Raw genomic sequence first — 18,442 nt, forward strand, 5'->3', positions numbered from 1 at the left:
TTTTACTTAAATGGTCGTAGACGATTACGACCAAAATTGATGGTCGTAAATTATATGACCAAAATGTTGGTCACCGGCTATTTGGCCTATCCACGTCAGATCCAACGTGGCAAATCCTACGTAGCAAATACATGACCAAATCAAATGGTCGTGCATCGAAATCAGCCCAATCCAGCCAGCCATCCACATGGGCCAAGCCTTTTCTTTTCTTCATCTCCGCCTTTTATAAGACATTTCTTTTTGGGCCATTGGCGTTTTACTATTTTAGGACTCAGCCTGTGTACAGTCCATTACTTTTTGGGCCTTCCCCTTTTGGATTCCTCTTCTTTTTGGGCCACCGTTTTTTTACAATCTATTTCTTATTTGAGCCTAGCCATTTTCAACAGATCAGTCCCACTCTTTAGGTTCTTATTTCTCACAGTTTACCAACAACACAATTTTCAAACAGAATAAGAGCACATACGAAATTCTAGAAATAGTAGCCAAAATTACGATAGTAGTCTTTTACACATTGTTCACAGAACCAGATTTGCTTACTACAATATAACTGGCACTATTATAAGTAGCTACTCTTTGCTTTGTGGGGCTTCAGGTTTCATCTTTCTTCGACCTGGAGCTAACATGGAGCTCCTGTAAAAGAGAGAAAACGCCACACTTATAGAGCTTGATGAACATAATATTTATTAACATGCGTATGATTAATTTAGCAAGGCAAAGATGGCAAGAATTACGGATACTTAATCCAGATACAAGATACAGCCACTTCCATGTAGTAAAAGTGAAACCAATCTTAGGCAACTTCAAAGTAATTTAGCCGCTAGCTAAAGTGGCCCCATGTGACAGAGTGCAAGAAACTAACTGGATACATATACATATCTTCCCAAGGAATCTACTTTCCCTTTCACCGGACTAAGCACAACCTGCATGCAGATATCAGAAAAAGTCAGACAATATCCCTTCGACTTACCCACCACAGCTATTGCAACTAAACACAAAGACAAAACCGACACTTGTTGTTTTTGATCAATTGCATCTACATGTATTACAACTATACAAATGCTGAAATGCCAAACATGCAAGGTGGTACATCCGAGTGAGCATTTTGGGGTTCGAGTACAAGAAACCGGAACTGGTCCGGTTCCAAAATTCTTTCTTATCAACACAAGGATAGTTGATAGAGCAACATTTCCTGAGTCATGCAACAAATCAGCACGATTTAGGGGATATCTTTCCATAAACAGCAGCACTCGCTGTCTTCTGGTTTTAAGAGAGGAACCAGAAACTCACCTAAACTTCGCTCCCTTCTCCTTGGCACACGGGTGGTATGGTGGAGATGATCAGCCACTGCTGGTCCCACCAGTTGCAGGTCCAGGTGTTGATCCCCATCATCGAGAATCAGCACGTTACCCCTGTTCACATGCAAGGCAACCATGTAAGATAAGTGTCTAGACACCAACTCGTCTACCACAGATACAGGCTACACACGATCTTGCATACGACGAATCAAGGACAACCAACAGCAAGCAAGCATAAGCCCGTTTCAGTCTCATATCTCAAATTATAAACTAACACGAGCATGTAGACTTCTTAAATTATGGTACACAAGTAGGTAACGGCAGGCACCTAGTTCATTGTGTGTACATAGCTAGCTAGATATGATATAAATATGCCTAGCTAAAGCCAAAATATAATAGAGCAAAATAAAATGGAGACCCTGGATATTCCAGGACCTCAGTTTCTATCTAACTCATGCTATTCAGGACCTCAATGCTGCTATGTTGCAACATTGCGCAGCATAACCACTTGGTCAAAGCCCAAAAAGACACATGCGGCTGAAATAGGCACAATTGATAATAAACTAGATTTAAACGTGCGCCTTGGCGCACGATCCCGTGAAAGTCGAATTGGACCACAACATGTTTAGCGGCGGTGAACATTATTGTAGATAATGTTATATAGCAGGCTAAGAGAACAACCAGGTCCTCCTACCAAAACTCTTAGATTTTGGGTCGCATCTTGTCTGCTGTCTTTTGTATTGGTAAACGGATAATAAAACACTATGCTAGGTATCCATTTAAATCAATGATATGTAGCCTACATTATAGATATGTCTTGCAATACACACTGATGAATTAGTAAACAAAATACTCTGACATACATATGCTTCGGTCTTTGTCGAGGCTTTTCAACTTGTCTAGATGATTCGAGGTAAAGATGAACAATTTTTTTTTTTAGTAATCGAGGAAAGAAAAATAGTGCGAGTTGTTCTTGGCGGTCGGCTACGGGGTCACCAGGCAACATCATCTCTACTCGATCGTTCATGGACGCCAGTGCCACCACTGCGGCGGTGCCAAAATCAGATTCTCTGCAGCTACCTCGCGATGCATTTTGCAGGCGAGGCCGGTATCCGGGCTGGGGCGAAGCAGCTCTGCATGAAGATAGGGAAGCACGGAACTACGGCCCCTTGAGGTTGAGCAAGAGCAATGATTCCATTTGTTGGATCGCTTGCAAAGATTTGGTGAAAATTGTTGTGCTGAAGAAATCAAAGTGATAAAGTCAGAGGGCAACCAGCTATAACACTTCGAAACTTGCAGTCAGTTTGCTCATTCAGGTCAAATTGTTCATTGCTACCATAACAGGTCAAATTGGTAGTTTGAAAACCCGGACCACAACCGTCAGAAACTATTTCATTCAGCTGAGCTGTAGCGTAGGCATGTCATCACATATAGTTTCAGTAGCAATGGAAAGTAGCATAAAAACAGGAAGCAAAAAAACTATCTTTTTATACGTCTGTCCATCCTAAACAAGCAAGACAATACATATCACACATTAGACATTCAGAGCCAAATTAGACAACACACACTAACTGAAGATAACAAGAGAGGTAGATTAAAGACAATACAGCCACCAAAAACCTGAACATAAGATATACAGAAAGACAACAAACAATTAGAAACGGGCATCATACATCTAGATTCAAAGTATACACTTATTATTAATGGATGCCTTCATTGGTGATGCAAATACTGATGAAAGAAACACAAGAATTTATGAAATCTCATCGCTCCTGACCTATTATTAAAGGATGCCTTCATTGGTGATGCGAATACTGATGAAAGAAACACAAGTATTAAAGTCTAGTATATATAGATTGAACTTCTTCAACTTGTACCACTCAGAATTGCCGAATGTATAGATAGACCTATTGTTGACCACAATATGCAGGTACTTGCACTGAAGAAAAATCGGCGATCAAACCCCACTGAAACCAGCCTCCAGTTCAGCCTATTGCTGTTCTTTGTCCACGGCTCGTTCGATAAAGAAGACCTGATATTGATTCCCTCAGCTACCTAAAAATTTAGGCAATGGCCACTGAACATTATTTCAGCTAGAAGTATAAGAAAGAAAGAAATATATTGTAACTATTGCATGACTTTGTTTTAATCTGTTTTTAGGTAGATACATGATCAAACTTCAAACCACTGATCTTTGCATGTTATTTCCCGCAGCCATATAATAGAAAAGAAACGCAGGAAGCAATACTAATGAAGAACCATGAGCTAAGCAACTACGTAAACACTACAGAACAGTATACATGTTTCCAAATTGGGTTCATATAACTGGGCAATCATCCAATAAGATTGGAAATTAGCTTTTCTGACCAAGTAGTACCTTAGGCCACCAGCTAAACAGATGAACTACACTACAAACTAAATGACTTCTCAGATTAGTTTCTTGCAACAAAGAATTGGGGCAAGCACGAGGTAGTTGACCCCCTTTACACAAACAACCCAGCAGGTCAGTGTGCAAACAGGAAACATTTGATTTATATGCACAAAATAACCAATTATGACACACTTGCCCTTCTATGAAGCTCAGTGATATGACAGCGAGAGCATTTACCTAATAAAAGATGAAAACTTGCACCTAAATAAAATATCTCATCACCACTGCCTGACAGAACCTTTAGATTATACAGAAGTAATGCACATGAGTGTTCATCCGTCCTTATTATTATATGAAAGATATATTTCATAAGAAAAATAGAAAGCAACTTGTAATAGCAAGTAAATGATTATACGAAAAAGGAGTACAAATTCTTAGAAAAAAAGTGTGTCGCAATACGAAAGAGGTAGACATTTGTGGTGAAGGAAATTAACCTTTTTCAGTTTTTTTACATGCTCAATGTGATTCCCCCGGTTGCTTTTGTTCTCTGAGAATCCGTACCTGTCACTTGAATTGGTAATGCAGAAAATTAACATCAGCAGGAAGAAGGTGTCATTCTGAAGATTTTATCGCTAATCTAATATACTATAAATCTATTCACCATGGATTATTCAATTGAGATATAGAAATTTGTCTCCAATCTACATAATTTTTTTTTTGTCTAATCACATGAACTCTTGAATCAATAGGCATGCCACCATTGTGTAAGCACCACCAAATGACAAGCCAAGTTAAATACGTAGTATATAAGAAAATAAGAATTCCGGATATCAACCTGTTGTTGCCATGTGAGTTATGAAAAAACGGCAAGCATGATGTAAGGGTATGAATGCATCATAACACCTTAAATGGTGCTACTACGAAGAAAATCCAGGAAACTCGTAAAAAACTACAGTACCATTCAGAAAATAGAGTACAAAACAAAAGCCTCATTTTGAAATAAAAGAAGTCAGTATAGATGTACGGCTTGTAAACAAAATCATTACTTTATTTCTCTGGATTATTTGATTTTTTTGTAGGTAGTAGAACAACTGCAGCAGCAGCGAAAAACAAATATTTGAGCTTGCATAGTTTTTTAAGGAAGAGGCCATACTGCTTTACTGAAGATGGTCATAGCAGCCTCCTTTTTCAAATTTAGACTTTGCGCTGCTTTCCTAACTGCCTCTCGTATCCATCAACGGATACAATTTCTTCATTTACAATCTGCGATGTACTAAACAGGGTAAGAACACCACTTACACGGAATAGGCCATCAACTTTGCTAAACTAATGCATATCTGGAATAGAACTTAAATTATGCAGAGTATGTTAAATGAAAAGCACCATAAAATGTACCACCTCTGCAAATAACTGGCTTCATATGTCAGCATGGGCAGCATCGACAACTACTTGAGGAATGCAGAGACGCACTTGAAATACCACAAAAGCTTTTGTTTCATCCTTGCTCCATTGTCCGTCAGCTACAAACTGCTGAAAGTTGCTGTCCTAAACACAATAGCTAATAAGGACCTATGCTGTAAATATAATGGTGCAATAAAAAGTAAGTGTCTACTTCATTCCTCTGGCTAGCAAGTTCAGCATCCCGCTACCCACTGCGCTAATATAACTCGTAAAATAGCAGAAGTAATAGTCATAACAACAGGACACAGTACATGCCAAAAGAAAAGATACATCAAGAATGCCTAATAATTCAAGTATTATTGCCTAATCATAAATAGAGGAGCATATATTATGGAAAGTGGAATTAGGTCATCTAATAATTTTTCAAAGGAAACGGCATGGAGTGGGATCCGCTAATCTTTTTAAGGGCAATAGCCTGAACTAATATTTTAAGCATAGTGCCCTGAACTAAGTGCTCACCGCAAATGTACAGCTGAACAAACCAACATAACACGAATAGTTTGTTTACCAATATCAAGACAAATTTAGGCAGAACAAGCAAGAACTGAGGGGGCATTTACACACATAAAACATATATAAGAAAAAGGCCTAGCTTTCACTAATATAGTTCTGGTCATGGACATCAACCTGAAGTGACAAAATATCATAAATCTCTCGGTGCCCAATTACACGAGCAACATCAGGATGTCAATTTCTATGATAATAAGTATAATGTGTATTACCTGAAACCTTACCATCATTACCTGAATTTCCGATGATATCACTTGATAAAACAAAATAAGAATCCAGGATCAAGCATGGCAACAAAAGCGGCATCATTTATGGCAAGAAAAGATTTGAAAGATCACAAAGAAATAAGTAGAAATTATTAACATAAGCAACTTATTATATATTCTAGTAATTGATCATCACGAGGAACAAAATTATGAGATATCAAAAAGTGCCTACAGGAATCATATATACAGTTGTTCTTATAAATAAAATGAACCAATACCAAGCAGAGAATAATATACTTCTTATAAATAAAATGAACCAATACCACGCAATTGAAGATCGAACCACCTCTCAAATACCTACGGCCATGGAGAATATCTTAATTATACCATGCCAAAGAAGAAACATATCATTAGAGATTGCAAAATTTATTGCAAAGAGAGAATACCTCTCAGTTCTTCCCAATGGCAAATTGAAGCATCATATGTATTCAAAGTAGCCGTTTCAATCAGTACCTAAAATGCCACACTTCACTACAAAACAACCACACCAGTTGTATTTCTTCTTATTAACAAAACAAGACTGACAAAATAAATTCAGGTGTTCAACACAGGGACATACCAGACCAAAATAATGTGCGCATGCGCCGGGCATCTGCTACTTCCACAGGCAGAGGAGGCGAAAAGTCCAACTCATGTGGATCCCCACCGGCCGCTCCTCCTCGCGGCGGCACATCCAAACATAAAAAAGGCATTCAAGCACATGGATATTGGATATGAGCAATAAGACCAGATTGGATAAAAGTACTCAAAGTACAATGAAGTTGCATGAAATATGTACGTTTTCAATGGTTATGTATGGATGGATGTCGAACCATATGGAAATACTATAACCAGCAAGGAAAATCATTAGACCGGGGCACCTGAACCAAAATACATTGGAGACCAAACAATAAGAACTTCCATCTTCTTCCTCCAAAATACACCCGGAAAAGTTGTCCAAGAGTAAAATCACATGGCCATGAACAATAAACAATGTACCTAAATGGAAAAGAAATTGTTTCGTGGTAGAGAGCGAAACCCGGATAGAATTTCCAGCAAAACCAAGATAGAATTCAGTGTGTAGCATCACCTTATTTCTTGTCCATCTCTGCCAGCAATCGCACATAACAAGCATATCCAATAGTTGGTGACCATGATACTCTACATCGAGTCCAACCTAGGGAATAAAGATATAGATTGAAGTAAACGGTGGAAACTCAAGGATCCAAACCATTGTGATCTCGTATAGCTTGGAGGTCATGTAAAATGCTCAGCCTGCTCGCTTATGGTTCAGTTCATGTCCTTTTGTAGCAGACCAAAACCTCGGCAAGGAGATCAAGAAGAGATTCAGGTTATCTAACAATTGTGTTGGACAGAACATAAAAAAAATGTTAGTGATGATCAAAACTTGCAGCAAGAGAGGAAAACAGTTTTGACGTGGCTACGTGCGGAACCAAAACTGAAAAATTACATAGAAAAGAAACATCAAGTAGTAGTGCATTTGCTGTAGCAGTAATAAATCAGTACCCCTCTCTTACCTTTGTGACAACGCCACCAATCCTGAAGGGTCTTAATCTAGTATGAACTACTACTATGCCATGTACCATGCTATCTAGTATGAATTGTCAAAGGTTTACTAATGTTAAACAAGGAAACACTCAGAAACTCCATATGTCTGATGACCAGAATTTGAAGCAGGGTCATCATAATCCAGTAGGCATGTTTCAAACCATTATGGAGTCGAGCCCCATGTATGGACCAAAATGAGCAGACAATCTACATATAAATATTGGAAGTATGAATATAGTCCCATCCCAATCAGTGCAATGACGATTCCAATTACCTTCTTTAATCCAAGAACCTCTTCATACTTCCAATCAAGAAATTAAAAGAGTGAATAACCTTCTTGGAATTTTGTCAAACACCTTGTTGGCATAGATAACCAGATCTGCACAAACAAACATAACTTCTAGGGATTAAATTAGAGAGAGGTAGGGATTAAATTGGAGAGAGGTAGGGATTAAATTAGAGAGAGGGGGGGAGAGAAGAGAGACAAATACGTTCCATGGGTGAGCTGTGGCAGTGTCCCCTCTATTGGAATCAGACCCGACGAACCAGGGGCGGAGCATTACGGCCCACAGGCGGCCGGCTAGGAAGACGACGACCTGCAGAAGGGTCTGAAGCAGCTCACCTCGGATTGGCGTCCTCGCCGAGGACGAGGATGATGGTGGCGCCATGGAATCCCTCCCGGCAGATCGATCTCCCGTGCGATGTGGAGCCGGCGGAGGCGCACAAGGTTGCAGCGGGTCGGGGGGAGGGGGAGGGGGGAGGGGAGGAGGCGAGGCGGCCGGCGGCGGGGCTGACGCGTGCGAGGAGGATGCGGAGGGGAATCGATAGGGTTCGTGTGGGGTAGCTGGTTGGCCGGGGCAGTTTTGCCTCATGCGAACCGTCCAGGCCAAGCACGCAGCGACACGTGGCCAAACCGCTGAACGCGAAACGAGCCGCGCGGCCAGCCCGTGCGCGCCCGGTGGCATATCGTGGATGGCCTCAGAGAGCCCCATGGGGGTGCAGCAATCATACCTTTAGATACATCAAACAAAGAATTAGTTAGATCAGCACTTAGTGCCATGACAACTTCCTACTTACACAACTACCAAAACTGAACCAGCATCGTCATTGACAGCTCTATGGCCAGATCACAATTTAGCTGCAGAGTTACATGGCCATTGTATATCACAGCAGACCACATAGTCGAGACACATGGATACTCACCTAAACCACCGAGACGTAGACAAAGAAGACCACCATGGTTACCTACTCTGGCCAGCTTCAGCTCCACGTCTCCATCCTACAAATATAACATGCACGCTTAATTAGTGCCAGCAATCACGTGTACAGGGCATGCCAATGAAATACCAAGTAATAGCTAGATCAGTAACTAGCAGCGAAAATGTGTATAAGAATTATTTTAATACAAGTAAATGGTTTATGCACTAATACATGTTACTGCATCTATAAGACTTATTTTAACATTACATAAGCTACTAATATACTACATGTTGAGTAAGCAAGCAGCATCAAAAATATGTTGATGTCGACCTGCCCGTGATGTTGATGAGTACAACATTATGGTCCAACACTTTAAGTAAAAAATGCTGAGGAGATGGTTGCTGCTTAGTATAGCATAGTGAGGTCAGAACATCATAGAACGCAAAGCCAGCAATGTCTGTTTTATTAAATATTATTCATGCCGACAATTTTATTGTTGAATCTAGGTGTTTATCCAAAAAAATGCAATGATCGGAACATCTCATTGAAGTTGATCTGTGAGTAACATATGCACATGATCCCTTCAAGTTCCATCGTTGTAAAGACTAAAGGCCATTCACAAGTAGATCAAAGGGTAACAGACATTGCCACACATTAGTTCAGATCTTTATAATTTGCCACACATTACTTAGGCTTGTACTATTTGCCACACATTAGATTTTTTCCTTGCTAATTTTCCCTTTTTCTCCTTTTACAGATATATTCTTTTCTTTAACTCCCAAATACAATATGAAATATGTACATTGGTACCGATTGATTGAAAAAACAGAGTCGGGAAACAGAGGCTCCAGAGATGCTACGGCGGGGGCGCCGCCGCCTGACCACCGCGGACGCAGCAGCAGCACCGCAGCCAGTGCCTGCCAGGGCACCACCACGTCCTCCCAGCGCAGGACGACAACAACCAGAACAGCTGCAATGCCCGTCTCCAAGACTCCAAGTACATGCCAGCCATGCCGATACTGAATGTGTTGGTGCTAACTTGAAGAGGGAGAGTGACTTCAACTAAATATGCAGAAATGGGACTACTTCAAGGCAGCTTGCTCTTGCTTCCTGTCCGCATTAGTGCTTCAAATAAATGAACAGATCATGAAATTGTAGGCAACTTCAGCTAGCAAGAAAGCAAAAGATACGTGGACAATTGAGTTTGTATGAGGTGTTCAGTTCAGGTCCTACGAAAGTTCAGCTTGTGCTCGGATGATCTCGGCAACATGATCAGGCCACGAATGCGTTGACATACCAGCTATCGGGTCCAGGAGCTATATTCTACTCAAGGTCTAAAATTAATCTCTAAGATCATTACTTACCAACTACCAGATCTTAGTGCCACCTTCTCGATTGTGGCTGCTGTTCATTGTCGCTGATCATGGCGGCATCCGTGGTAGTTCGGCGGGCGGCGGCGGGCAGCAGCGTTGCTTCTGCGTCCATGGTAGTCCGGCGGCCGGCTGCGGCGGCGCTGCTGCGTCCGTGGTGGTCCGTCGGGGCAGAAGATCTGAGTGAAGTGCCCCGAGCGCACACTACTGTACGGTCCATATTTAGGGGCACTTCAAAGTGCCCCAATAGGTAGCCAAAGTGTCCCTAATTACTTTTAGGGGCACTATGAAAAGTGCCCCGGATACTTGTGTCCCTAAATGTATTTGGGGCACTTTGAATGAAATGTCCCAAATACATTTAGGGGCAGTTTGAAAAGTGCCTCTAAAGGTTTTTAGGGGCAGTTTGGAAAGTGCCTCTAAAGATTTTTAGGGGCAGTTTGGAAAGTGCCTCTAAATGTTTTTAGGGGCAGTTTGGAAAGTACCTCTAAATGTTTTTAGGGGCAATTTGAAAAGTGCCTCTAAAGGTTTTTAGGGGCAGTTTGGAAAGTGCCTCTAAATGTTTTTAGGGGCAGTTTGGAAAGTGCCTCTAAAGGTTTTTAGGGGCAGTTTGAAAAGTGCCTCTAAATGTTTTTATAGGCAGTTTAAAAAGTGCCTCTAAAGGTTTTTAGAGGCACTTTGAAAAGTGCCTCTAAAGGTTTTCAGGGGCACTTAGTGTTTTGCCTCTAAAGTTTTTTAGGGGCACATTGAAATTTGCCTCTAAATGTCTTTAGAGGCAGTTTGAGATGTGCCTCTAAATGTCTTTACAAGCTAGTAAACAAAATGCTCCTAAAACTACAAGCATGACAGTGGTCATATTACAGTACTAAAAACATTACAGTACTAACATGCACATATTTGGTCAAAGTTAAGGTATAAGTCATATTACAGTACTAATAACAAATCACAGTGGTCACATTACAGTACTAACATGCACAGATGCATAACTTTGCAGTTTTGGAGGCATTGTCTTCCACAGATGCATAAGACAGTATCTAAGCAGTTTTGATGTAACTATGCAGTAATTTGATGACAGTATCTAAGCAGTAACTTTCTGACTTCCACCCTTCCTCTTCTTAGCAGTAGATGCAACTGCTTTCAACTTCTTCTCAAGTGCACTTCCTGATGCACTTATTTGTGTATTAGGAAATGAACATATTAGGAAAAGAACCCTGAGCTTACCTGTTCAATGTCAGAAGCCACGACCGATTGTGTATCTCCTGGTGAACCAATTGGGACTGGATCATCCTCGTCAACATGCCTTATTGTAAGAACAAATCGTGGACATTTTATGCTTAGTAGTCTATCAATCCAAGTTACTTTTGAAAGATAATAAAAGCAATGTTGGACTGTTGGTAGCAGTTATGTGGACAAATAGTTTTGTTGAGATTTAAAATTAAACATTTGTAGATTTGATTGTCACATACTCACATTGCTATACTTGTTAATATCCAATATTACAAAGTATGAGAAATTGCATGAGGAAGAACAGTTGGAGTGAGCATGGAACAAACATACTCAATATGTGACAGGTACACCACAGGGCCGAGGAGAAGAGATAAATTGCAAATATTTGGTTTATTTTTGTTACAACAATTGATGAAAATGTTGATGATTATATAAAAGGCAGCTACCAAACATCCCAATCAATTTCCCAACTAAGAAATACAAAACTTTGTGGGATAAGAAGACCCTATCCCTGATATAGGCTCAAGAGAAATAAGGATTACAATGACGACACTTACTGTGAATCAAGTGCAAGAGCATAGATGAGATGCACCATCTAACAATAAGTGCCCTTTAGTTTGGAGAGCCATGTCAAAGTTATATTCCGCTGGTCCGGTTGATTAAACTAGCATGTGATCAGGGTGTGACAATTTCAACTGGCTGCAGAAACGAACACAGAAAGTCAGAACTAGCAAGATTCACTTTACGTTCATACAAGATAGCAAGTGCACCCGTCAATCACACTATCACCATCAGGAGCTACAGGAGACACAATGAATGTTATTATCTTTTTTATTTATGTCTGCCATATGTTTCGGTGGATGAGCCATTTTTTAATACTGAAAAGGAAAAAATACAATCATAAATCAAACAAAAAGGAGAGTGTCCATTTGCTTGGTGCATCATACTAAGATTTGATGCCGCGCTAAAAAAACAGCAGCATGGCATGATGAATACTAGAATCATTCCTAATACCAAAGAAATACTTGGCCTAGCCACATTTATCCAAGCAAAGTCAACTTAAATTCCACCTTCATGTGTTACAACAGTTGGTGAGAAATCCCTAAAATAACTAAAAAAAAGTAATCTCTATAGAAATACAAAATTCTGAGATAAAGAGGGAAGTTAGTTTCATACCAACCATGACGCTTCATTCTGATATTCTGGTTTTATATCCAAGTTTTCAGGACGTACAAGCTGCTGTAGCAAAGACACCTTCTCAAATAGTTCTTCATGAAATCTCACATCTTCCGGGACCAAAGCAAATACCGGATTAGCTTTGTCGTAACATATCTCAAGGTCCTAGAAGCACAAGTAAACCATGATAAATATCGTAAGATATGCTAGAAAGAATAAACAGTCCGGAACATACCATAAATTATTGACAGATAACAGGATAACAGAAATATTAGCAGCTTACAGTTATATCATAAGTAACAACAAAAAAGTTCATTTTGAGATACACAAATATTTACCAGTCATGTAACACTGCAAGTCTTAATCAAATGAGACTTGCACGTGACCAATGTAATTTGCATCAAATATTGTCTATTCAGAATAAATGAAAACTCTAAATTGTAAAGCTTAATCAAAGATGAATATTTACAATATATATGATCAGAGTGGCATTTGAACCATGAAAGGTGAAATACAACCAATTCTTGGAAAACATGATCGTGTTGCTTATCCTGTCCTAGAATTAGCATTCCAAGTCTAAATCTTAATATTATTATGCAAAAATATCAGCCATCATGGCTAAAATCTTGTCAAAATATATTAGTAATCACTAAGGATGACAAATTGCTTGTCAATCACTCTAAATTCAAGATGGTGTAGGATTATGATCGCCATTTTAAATTGCTTGTCACATTTTCAAGTATTAACTAAACACAGGTATCGAATCTAGTTGGGGGTGGTGAGACCCCACAAAATATTTCTCCATGTACAAAAATCATCAATCCCACAAGTAACAAGTTCACCGAGTATTAATTCATTGTTGGTTATATTTAGCATTGTTAGCGGCATAACAAGAAACCAACAAAGACATTGATCAATGTTTCAAAAAAACACTGGTAAATAGTTCGGTATAGTATACTTGCAACAGTTAGGCTCAGGGTTCAACCATGGGCAGGTGCTATACACAGAAGCCCATCGTCTATCTCTAAATAGAGATTTATCTTCAAACCCAGAATAATAAACAAACTAGTTACTTCATTACTGAAGCAACACGTAAGTAGATGATACGGTGACAACAGCGCCAGGCACAGCTACCCGTAGGCTGATACCCACACGACAAAGAAAATGGCTTGCCTCATGCAACTGCAAAATCTAGTTTGTTCTGAAGTCCACTGACAATGAGAAATCAACTAAGCAAGCATGGACCCATTGTAAATGAGGCATGAACCATGTTAAACCTGAAGTTGAAAGGAATATATAACGGATACAAGTGCACAAGGAACAATACGAAATTCACTACAAATGAGCCAAATAACTCAACCTGAAATAAGTTAGAAATAACCACAGTGATGATAAGAATTAACTCAACCTGAAACTTTAAAGTAAACATTCAAAATAAAAAGATTATGGTGACAGGCAAGAAATACCTATTGTTATAAAATTTTTTTGGCCACACCATTCGTCTCCAACTCTCCATTCTCTTTCCTCATTATTCAACGCACAAGTGAATAATGCAGCAGTGGCCAAAAGCTAAATATGTCCAGCTATGCTCTTGAAATGAGTGCTGTAGGGTGGCGCTGAGGCATGGATCCAGCGGAGGAGTGCATTTATATATCTTGATTGTGCAAAGATCATATATTGAGGATACAACTACGTAATCGACTGATCTCCTAGAACAATTGTGCACGAAACGAAATGCGAAAATAACAGGAAGGGGAGGGTGACAGACTGATCTTACAGCATTCACACTTAACGTTGAACATTTCCTCACTTCCATGAAAATATTAAGATAGATTCAGAGGCAGGTCCCCTAAGCTCTAACAGCTCTACAACCTAACATACAGATGTATGCATAGGTATCTCATGTCACACTAGAAACTATTAGCTCTACAACAAATTGCAGACAAACAACTTGATAAAATCCACTTTTCACCTAGCACCAACTGCAGAAACGAAGTAATCCACTACCTAGCTATTTGACTACGTAGAGCATCTAATGAACCTCATCCAACCATTCCTGCCATTATAGTACTCAATTTATTCAATCCAGCAATTTCAGTTACGGCTATTTGCTTGGTATTACATGGCAGGAATGAATGATAGTGATAGTAATCTCTAGGGCACTGCAGTAGCATCGTGGATCTGCCATGCAGAAGCATGGTAACTAAAAGTGTGGTGATAGTGAATAGTCAGATTTCAAAAAGGAGGATTAATATGATGAAGTGATGATAGTGAACAATCACAATGATACTCGACCAAGTATGCAGATAGCAAATATAAGATATAACTAGTCTATAACTCCATGTAGTGTGCTCGAGATCACATTACAAAGAACTCTCGTTTCAACCGCTGGCATTTTTAATTGTGACACAGTGACACCATTTGAGCAAGCAACAAAAACGATTAAAAAATAGAGCAGGAAATCGAGTGACCTTGGAACAAACCTATTGTTCCAGTTGGCAGTTTTGCTCCTCAAGCCGCTTAATCGTCACATGTTGGTTCTTTAGTTTCCACCCGATATTGTTCAAGCACAAGTGTCATCTTATGTTTTTCTATCTCCAATTCAGATAGTTTAGGTCTTGATCCTGAATGCATTGAGAACATTAGCAACAAACTTTGGTGAAAACTAACACTACTAGGTAATGGCTGACCCCATCCAGCATATTCAAACCAGATACTAGTTAAGAGATACATTTAAGCAAAACAACAAACAAAATCGAACACACCAGGATTTGTTAGAGGATACTGCATACAGTAACATATTTTTCCACAGCTGCTAAATCTGATCTGCGCTAATGTTAAGTCAGAGCAAACTAACTTGCGTCTATGTTTGTAGTTTGAGAGCTTCCTCCTATAGTTTAATTTAGTGCAAGCTGGCACCTACTATTGCAAAAGTTATCCTTGTACTCAGAGTGACGATTGAATCGTAAAAGTAATTTGTCCACAAATACCTGTTATTATAAGAACAAATGATAATATGAACTACACGTCTACAATTATATCTACAGGTGCCAAGAACGACTAGCAATAAGATGGCAAGTGATTACATAGGACAGATAAGAGTTAACGAGATACCAAATATTGGTTACAATTTGCACTATTAGAAAAGTCAAGACAGCCAAGAGACGGTTTACACTATGAATACATCCAACAATTCCCGATTAAAGTAACCGCGTTACAAAATAAGTTTGAATAACATACTGCCATAGAAGAAAGAGCTGGATATGGGTCGGGGGATTCATAGAGCTTCTGATAGATGTTGAGAAACGCATTTAACTCACAGCTATTATCTACACCGCATGAGCATTCACATTTGGAAGCATGGTAACTCCCTAAACTGCCAAACGGAAACCATAGTTACACTGTTCTTACTACTTGGTAAGGATGCAAATTATTCTAGACCAGAAGATAGCAAAATTTAATTGCATGTGTGACCAATTACCAACTCTCTTATGCAAAAGATGTAGCAAATCCCCGGATTGGGCCTGTGCCAACACTAAGTCCCCTGCTCCAAACGACCAACCACCATGGCGAGCTCCCTCTGATTCCCCTCCCGCAGGCCCAAAATCGCTGCTCCCAGCTGCAATCAAGCAACCACCACAATGAGCGCCCTCCAATTCCTCTCACGCAGTCCCAAAATCGGAAGAGGGTGGGAACGATGATTCATACCTTTGGGAGAGGCTTCCTCCGATCCGTGGGCGCGGCGTGGCTTCGACACGACGTAGGGAACCACCAGGAGGCGCGGCGGCACGGGAACCGCGGCGGCGACCGAGCCCACAGCTAGGGTTAGCCGCAGCGTCGCATCAGGGGCGGAACGGCGGGGCGCGGGTGAGGATCCGGTGTAGGGGGCCAAGGCGCAGCTTACTCAGTGCGTGGTTGTGGCGGATGTGGTCGGCGTTGGCCGGCACGACGACGAGCGGCGGTGGCGCATCGGGGATCCGAGGGACGACGAGCGGCGGTGGCGCATCGGGGATCGGAGGTAGATGCGACCGTATACGCTGGGGAGAGGAGAGAACGTACGGGTCGGTTCGATCTGTTTTGCTTTTAGGCCCTTCAATCTCTACTACTCCATCGGTATACGCATGTACGTATACAGTATACGTCGGTACTCGCACTATAACCCCTCCAATTCGGAGAAATTAACCCTCTCCCCAGCTGACACGAACCAGCACATCCCCACGACCGCTCCGTCCCCCACGTTCGTCGCTCCACCTCGCCGACGAGGGGTCGTTCCCCCATATGCATCCGCTGCTGCCACATAGGTAGAGGAGGCAAGGGGGTAACATTACTCCCCGATTCGCCCCCACCCAGGGGGTCCACGCTTGCACCGGGCAGAGAGAAGGGCGGAGGGAGGGGGTGTGAAGAAGGGAGGAGTAGCAGTGCTGCTGGTGAGTTGCAGGGGTGGGGAGGGGATAGCTTCAGCCCCAAGTCCATGGGAGATGACATGTACGATCCGATGCGGAGGTGGCCGTAGATGAAGAGAAAATTACAAACTGAACTGCAGGCGTATACACCTTCCACATGTTCGACTCAATGCCCAAACCACATCGGTCGTACAAAATTGGCCCTTCTTGATGGCATCGACAAGGACTATGATCTCCATCCGAGTGTCAGCTCACTTCATCTTGTATTCAGATGTGTGCAGTTTACTTCATCATGAACCATGTGGTTTCAATTAAAAATTAAATTGATCAATGGGATGATAGCCTAATTGCCTACAAACAACAGCTTACTATTCATGATTCGAGCACTACAGAAAAATAGAGGAGTGTAATACATGGCATAGCTTTTTATGATGTCTACACCATGCTCATATAGGAAAAACTCGTTCCACTCACACTTTGCCTAAACACTTAGTTAATTGGACGAGTTAAGACTCTTGAATGGTACAAAGCTACAAGCGCTCTTATGTCTGGGTCGTTTGTTTGCTCTGCTGGCAATTTGAAGGTTAATTTTGATGAATTTTGCGTGGCTAGATCTCTGCAATTTTCCTAGCTTCGCAAATTTCGACAATTAGGTGACAAACCTAGGACGTTGCCTGGGACTGGAACTATTGGACTAGAAGGATTTTTATTTACCTCCATAAATGCAAATCTAGGTTCATGGGTTTATAGCTAATATGTTTCGTTCATATCAAAAATTTCTTATGTGCTATTACATAATGGGGTTGGATAAGAATTATGAGACGGACTCATCTGTGTTGTCTGATAGTGTAATCATTCTTGTTTGCGTAGCATTGTCTTCTTGAACCTTGCACTTCAAACTCTGCAAGTAGCTCCACGTCGATCTACTCTTTGACTCCCCGGTTTGACTACGCTGCCTCGGCCACCTCTTGGACCCGCGTCCAGGTCCTTCTCGAGCACCATCAACTGCGAGCTGCTCATGTCGTCAGCGTCGGTCGCTCTGCACCGCCACTCCAACGCGCTCGTCGACGTGCTATCTCCCGTGGCGGACTCCAGCATCTCGCTGCTTGGATCGTCGGTGAAACTATACTCGGTGAGTTTTGGAGGGCTTTCCCTGACCCATATGAACCCTATCCTAATTTGATGCGCTAGCATTGATATTTGCAGCATGCACTGAAGGTGTTCGACGAAATAGGTAGCTGAGTAAGAGCTCACATCAATGCTGTGCTGCTGATGTTGGCGTGTCATCTACCTTGATGTCGGCGGGACGGTGCTGCGGATACAACCCAGCGTTGACTTCTTCGTCTACTATGTCTACAACACTGTGAGCTAAACTTCCTTCTCTGTTTGCGGTCACGGAATCGTGTGTTGCAAAGTTACTGCTTGATAATTTAGTGCCCCTAGTGGTGCGGAATTGGAGCTAAACAATTTGCTCCATTGCCAAAACACCATGCCCGCTTCTCATCCTCTCCCGATGCTGGTAGTATGGAAGCTGAAGACTAGATATATGTTTCAGTGGATGAGTGCATCATTATACATGTAGCTGCCTTTGGTACTTGTTGGGTTGCGTGACTGCGTC

The 18,442-nt window shown here is 41.2% G+C and overlaps 2 long non-coding RNA genes across 9 annotated transcripts; both read right to left on the bottom strand.

The window, feature by feature from the left end:
• Positions 1-2,294: 2,294 nt before the first annotated feature.
• Positions 2,295-8,141, bottom strand: LOC124685414. Of its 5 annotated transcripts, none has more exons than XR_006997439.1 (7): positions 6,463-8,130; positions 6,290-6,374; positions 5,065-6,200; positions 4,820-4,929; positions 4,161-4,233; positions 3,073-3,350; positions 2,295-2,533 (listed from the first exon to the last, which is right to left on the bottom strand). It is a non-coding gene; the product is annotated as an uncharacterized LOC124685414 (long non-coding RNA). The 5 variants fall into 5 exon arrangements; XR_006997440.1 differs by lacking the exon at positions 2,295-2,533 and adding an exon at positions 2,896-2,915; XR_006997438.1 differs by lacking the exon at positions 2,295-2,533 and having other exon boundaries at positions 3,146-3,350; positions 6,463-7,830; positions 7,943-8,141.
• A 1,448-nt stretch (positions 8,142-9,589) lies between these two features.
• On the bottom strand, positions 9,590-16,403 carry LOC124685415. 4 transcript variants are annotated; one of them, XR_006997446.1, is made up of 7 exons: positions 16,130-16,402; positions 15,903-16,040; positions 13,888-15,045; positions 12,422-12,586; positions 11,803-11,944; positions 11,240-11,318; positions 9,590-9,761 (listed from the first exon to the last, which is right to left on the bottom strand). It is a non-coding gene; the product is annotated as an uncharacterized LOC124685415 (long non-coding RNA). The 4 variants fall into 4 exon arrangements; XR_006997445.1 differs by having other exon boundaries at positions 11,240-11,944; positions 16,130-16,403; XR_006997444.1 differs by lacking the exon at positions 9,590-9,761 and having other exon boundaries at positions 10,926-11,318; positions 16,130-16,401.
• Between the last annotated feature and the right edge of the window lie 2,039 nt (positions 16,404-18,442).

The sequence above is a fragment of the Lolium rigidum genome, chromosome 1 (assembly GCF_022539505.1).
Source record: "Lolium rigidum isolate FL_2022 chromosome 1, APGP_CSIRO_Lrig_0.1, whole genome shotgun sequence".
NCBI classification, from domain to species: domain Eukaryota; kingdom Viridiplantae; phylum Streptophyta; class Magnoliopsida; order Poales; family Poaceae; genus Lolium; species Lolium rigidum.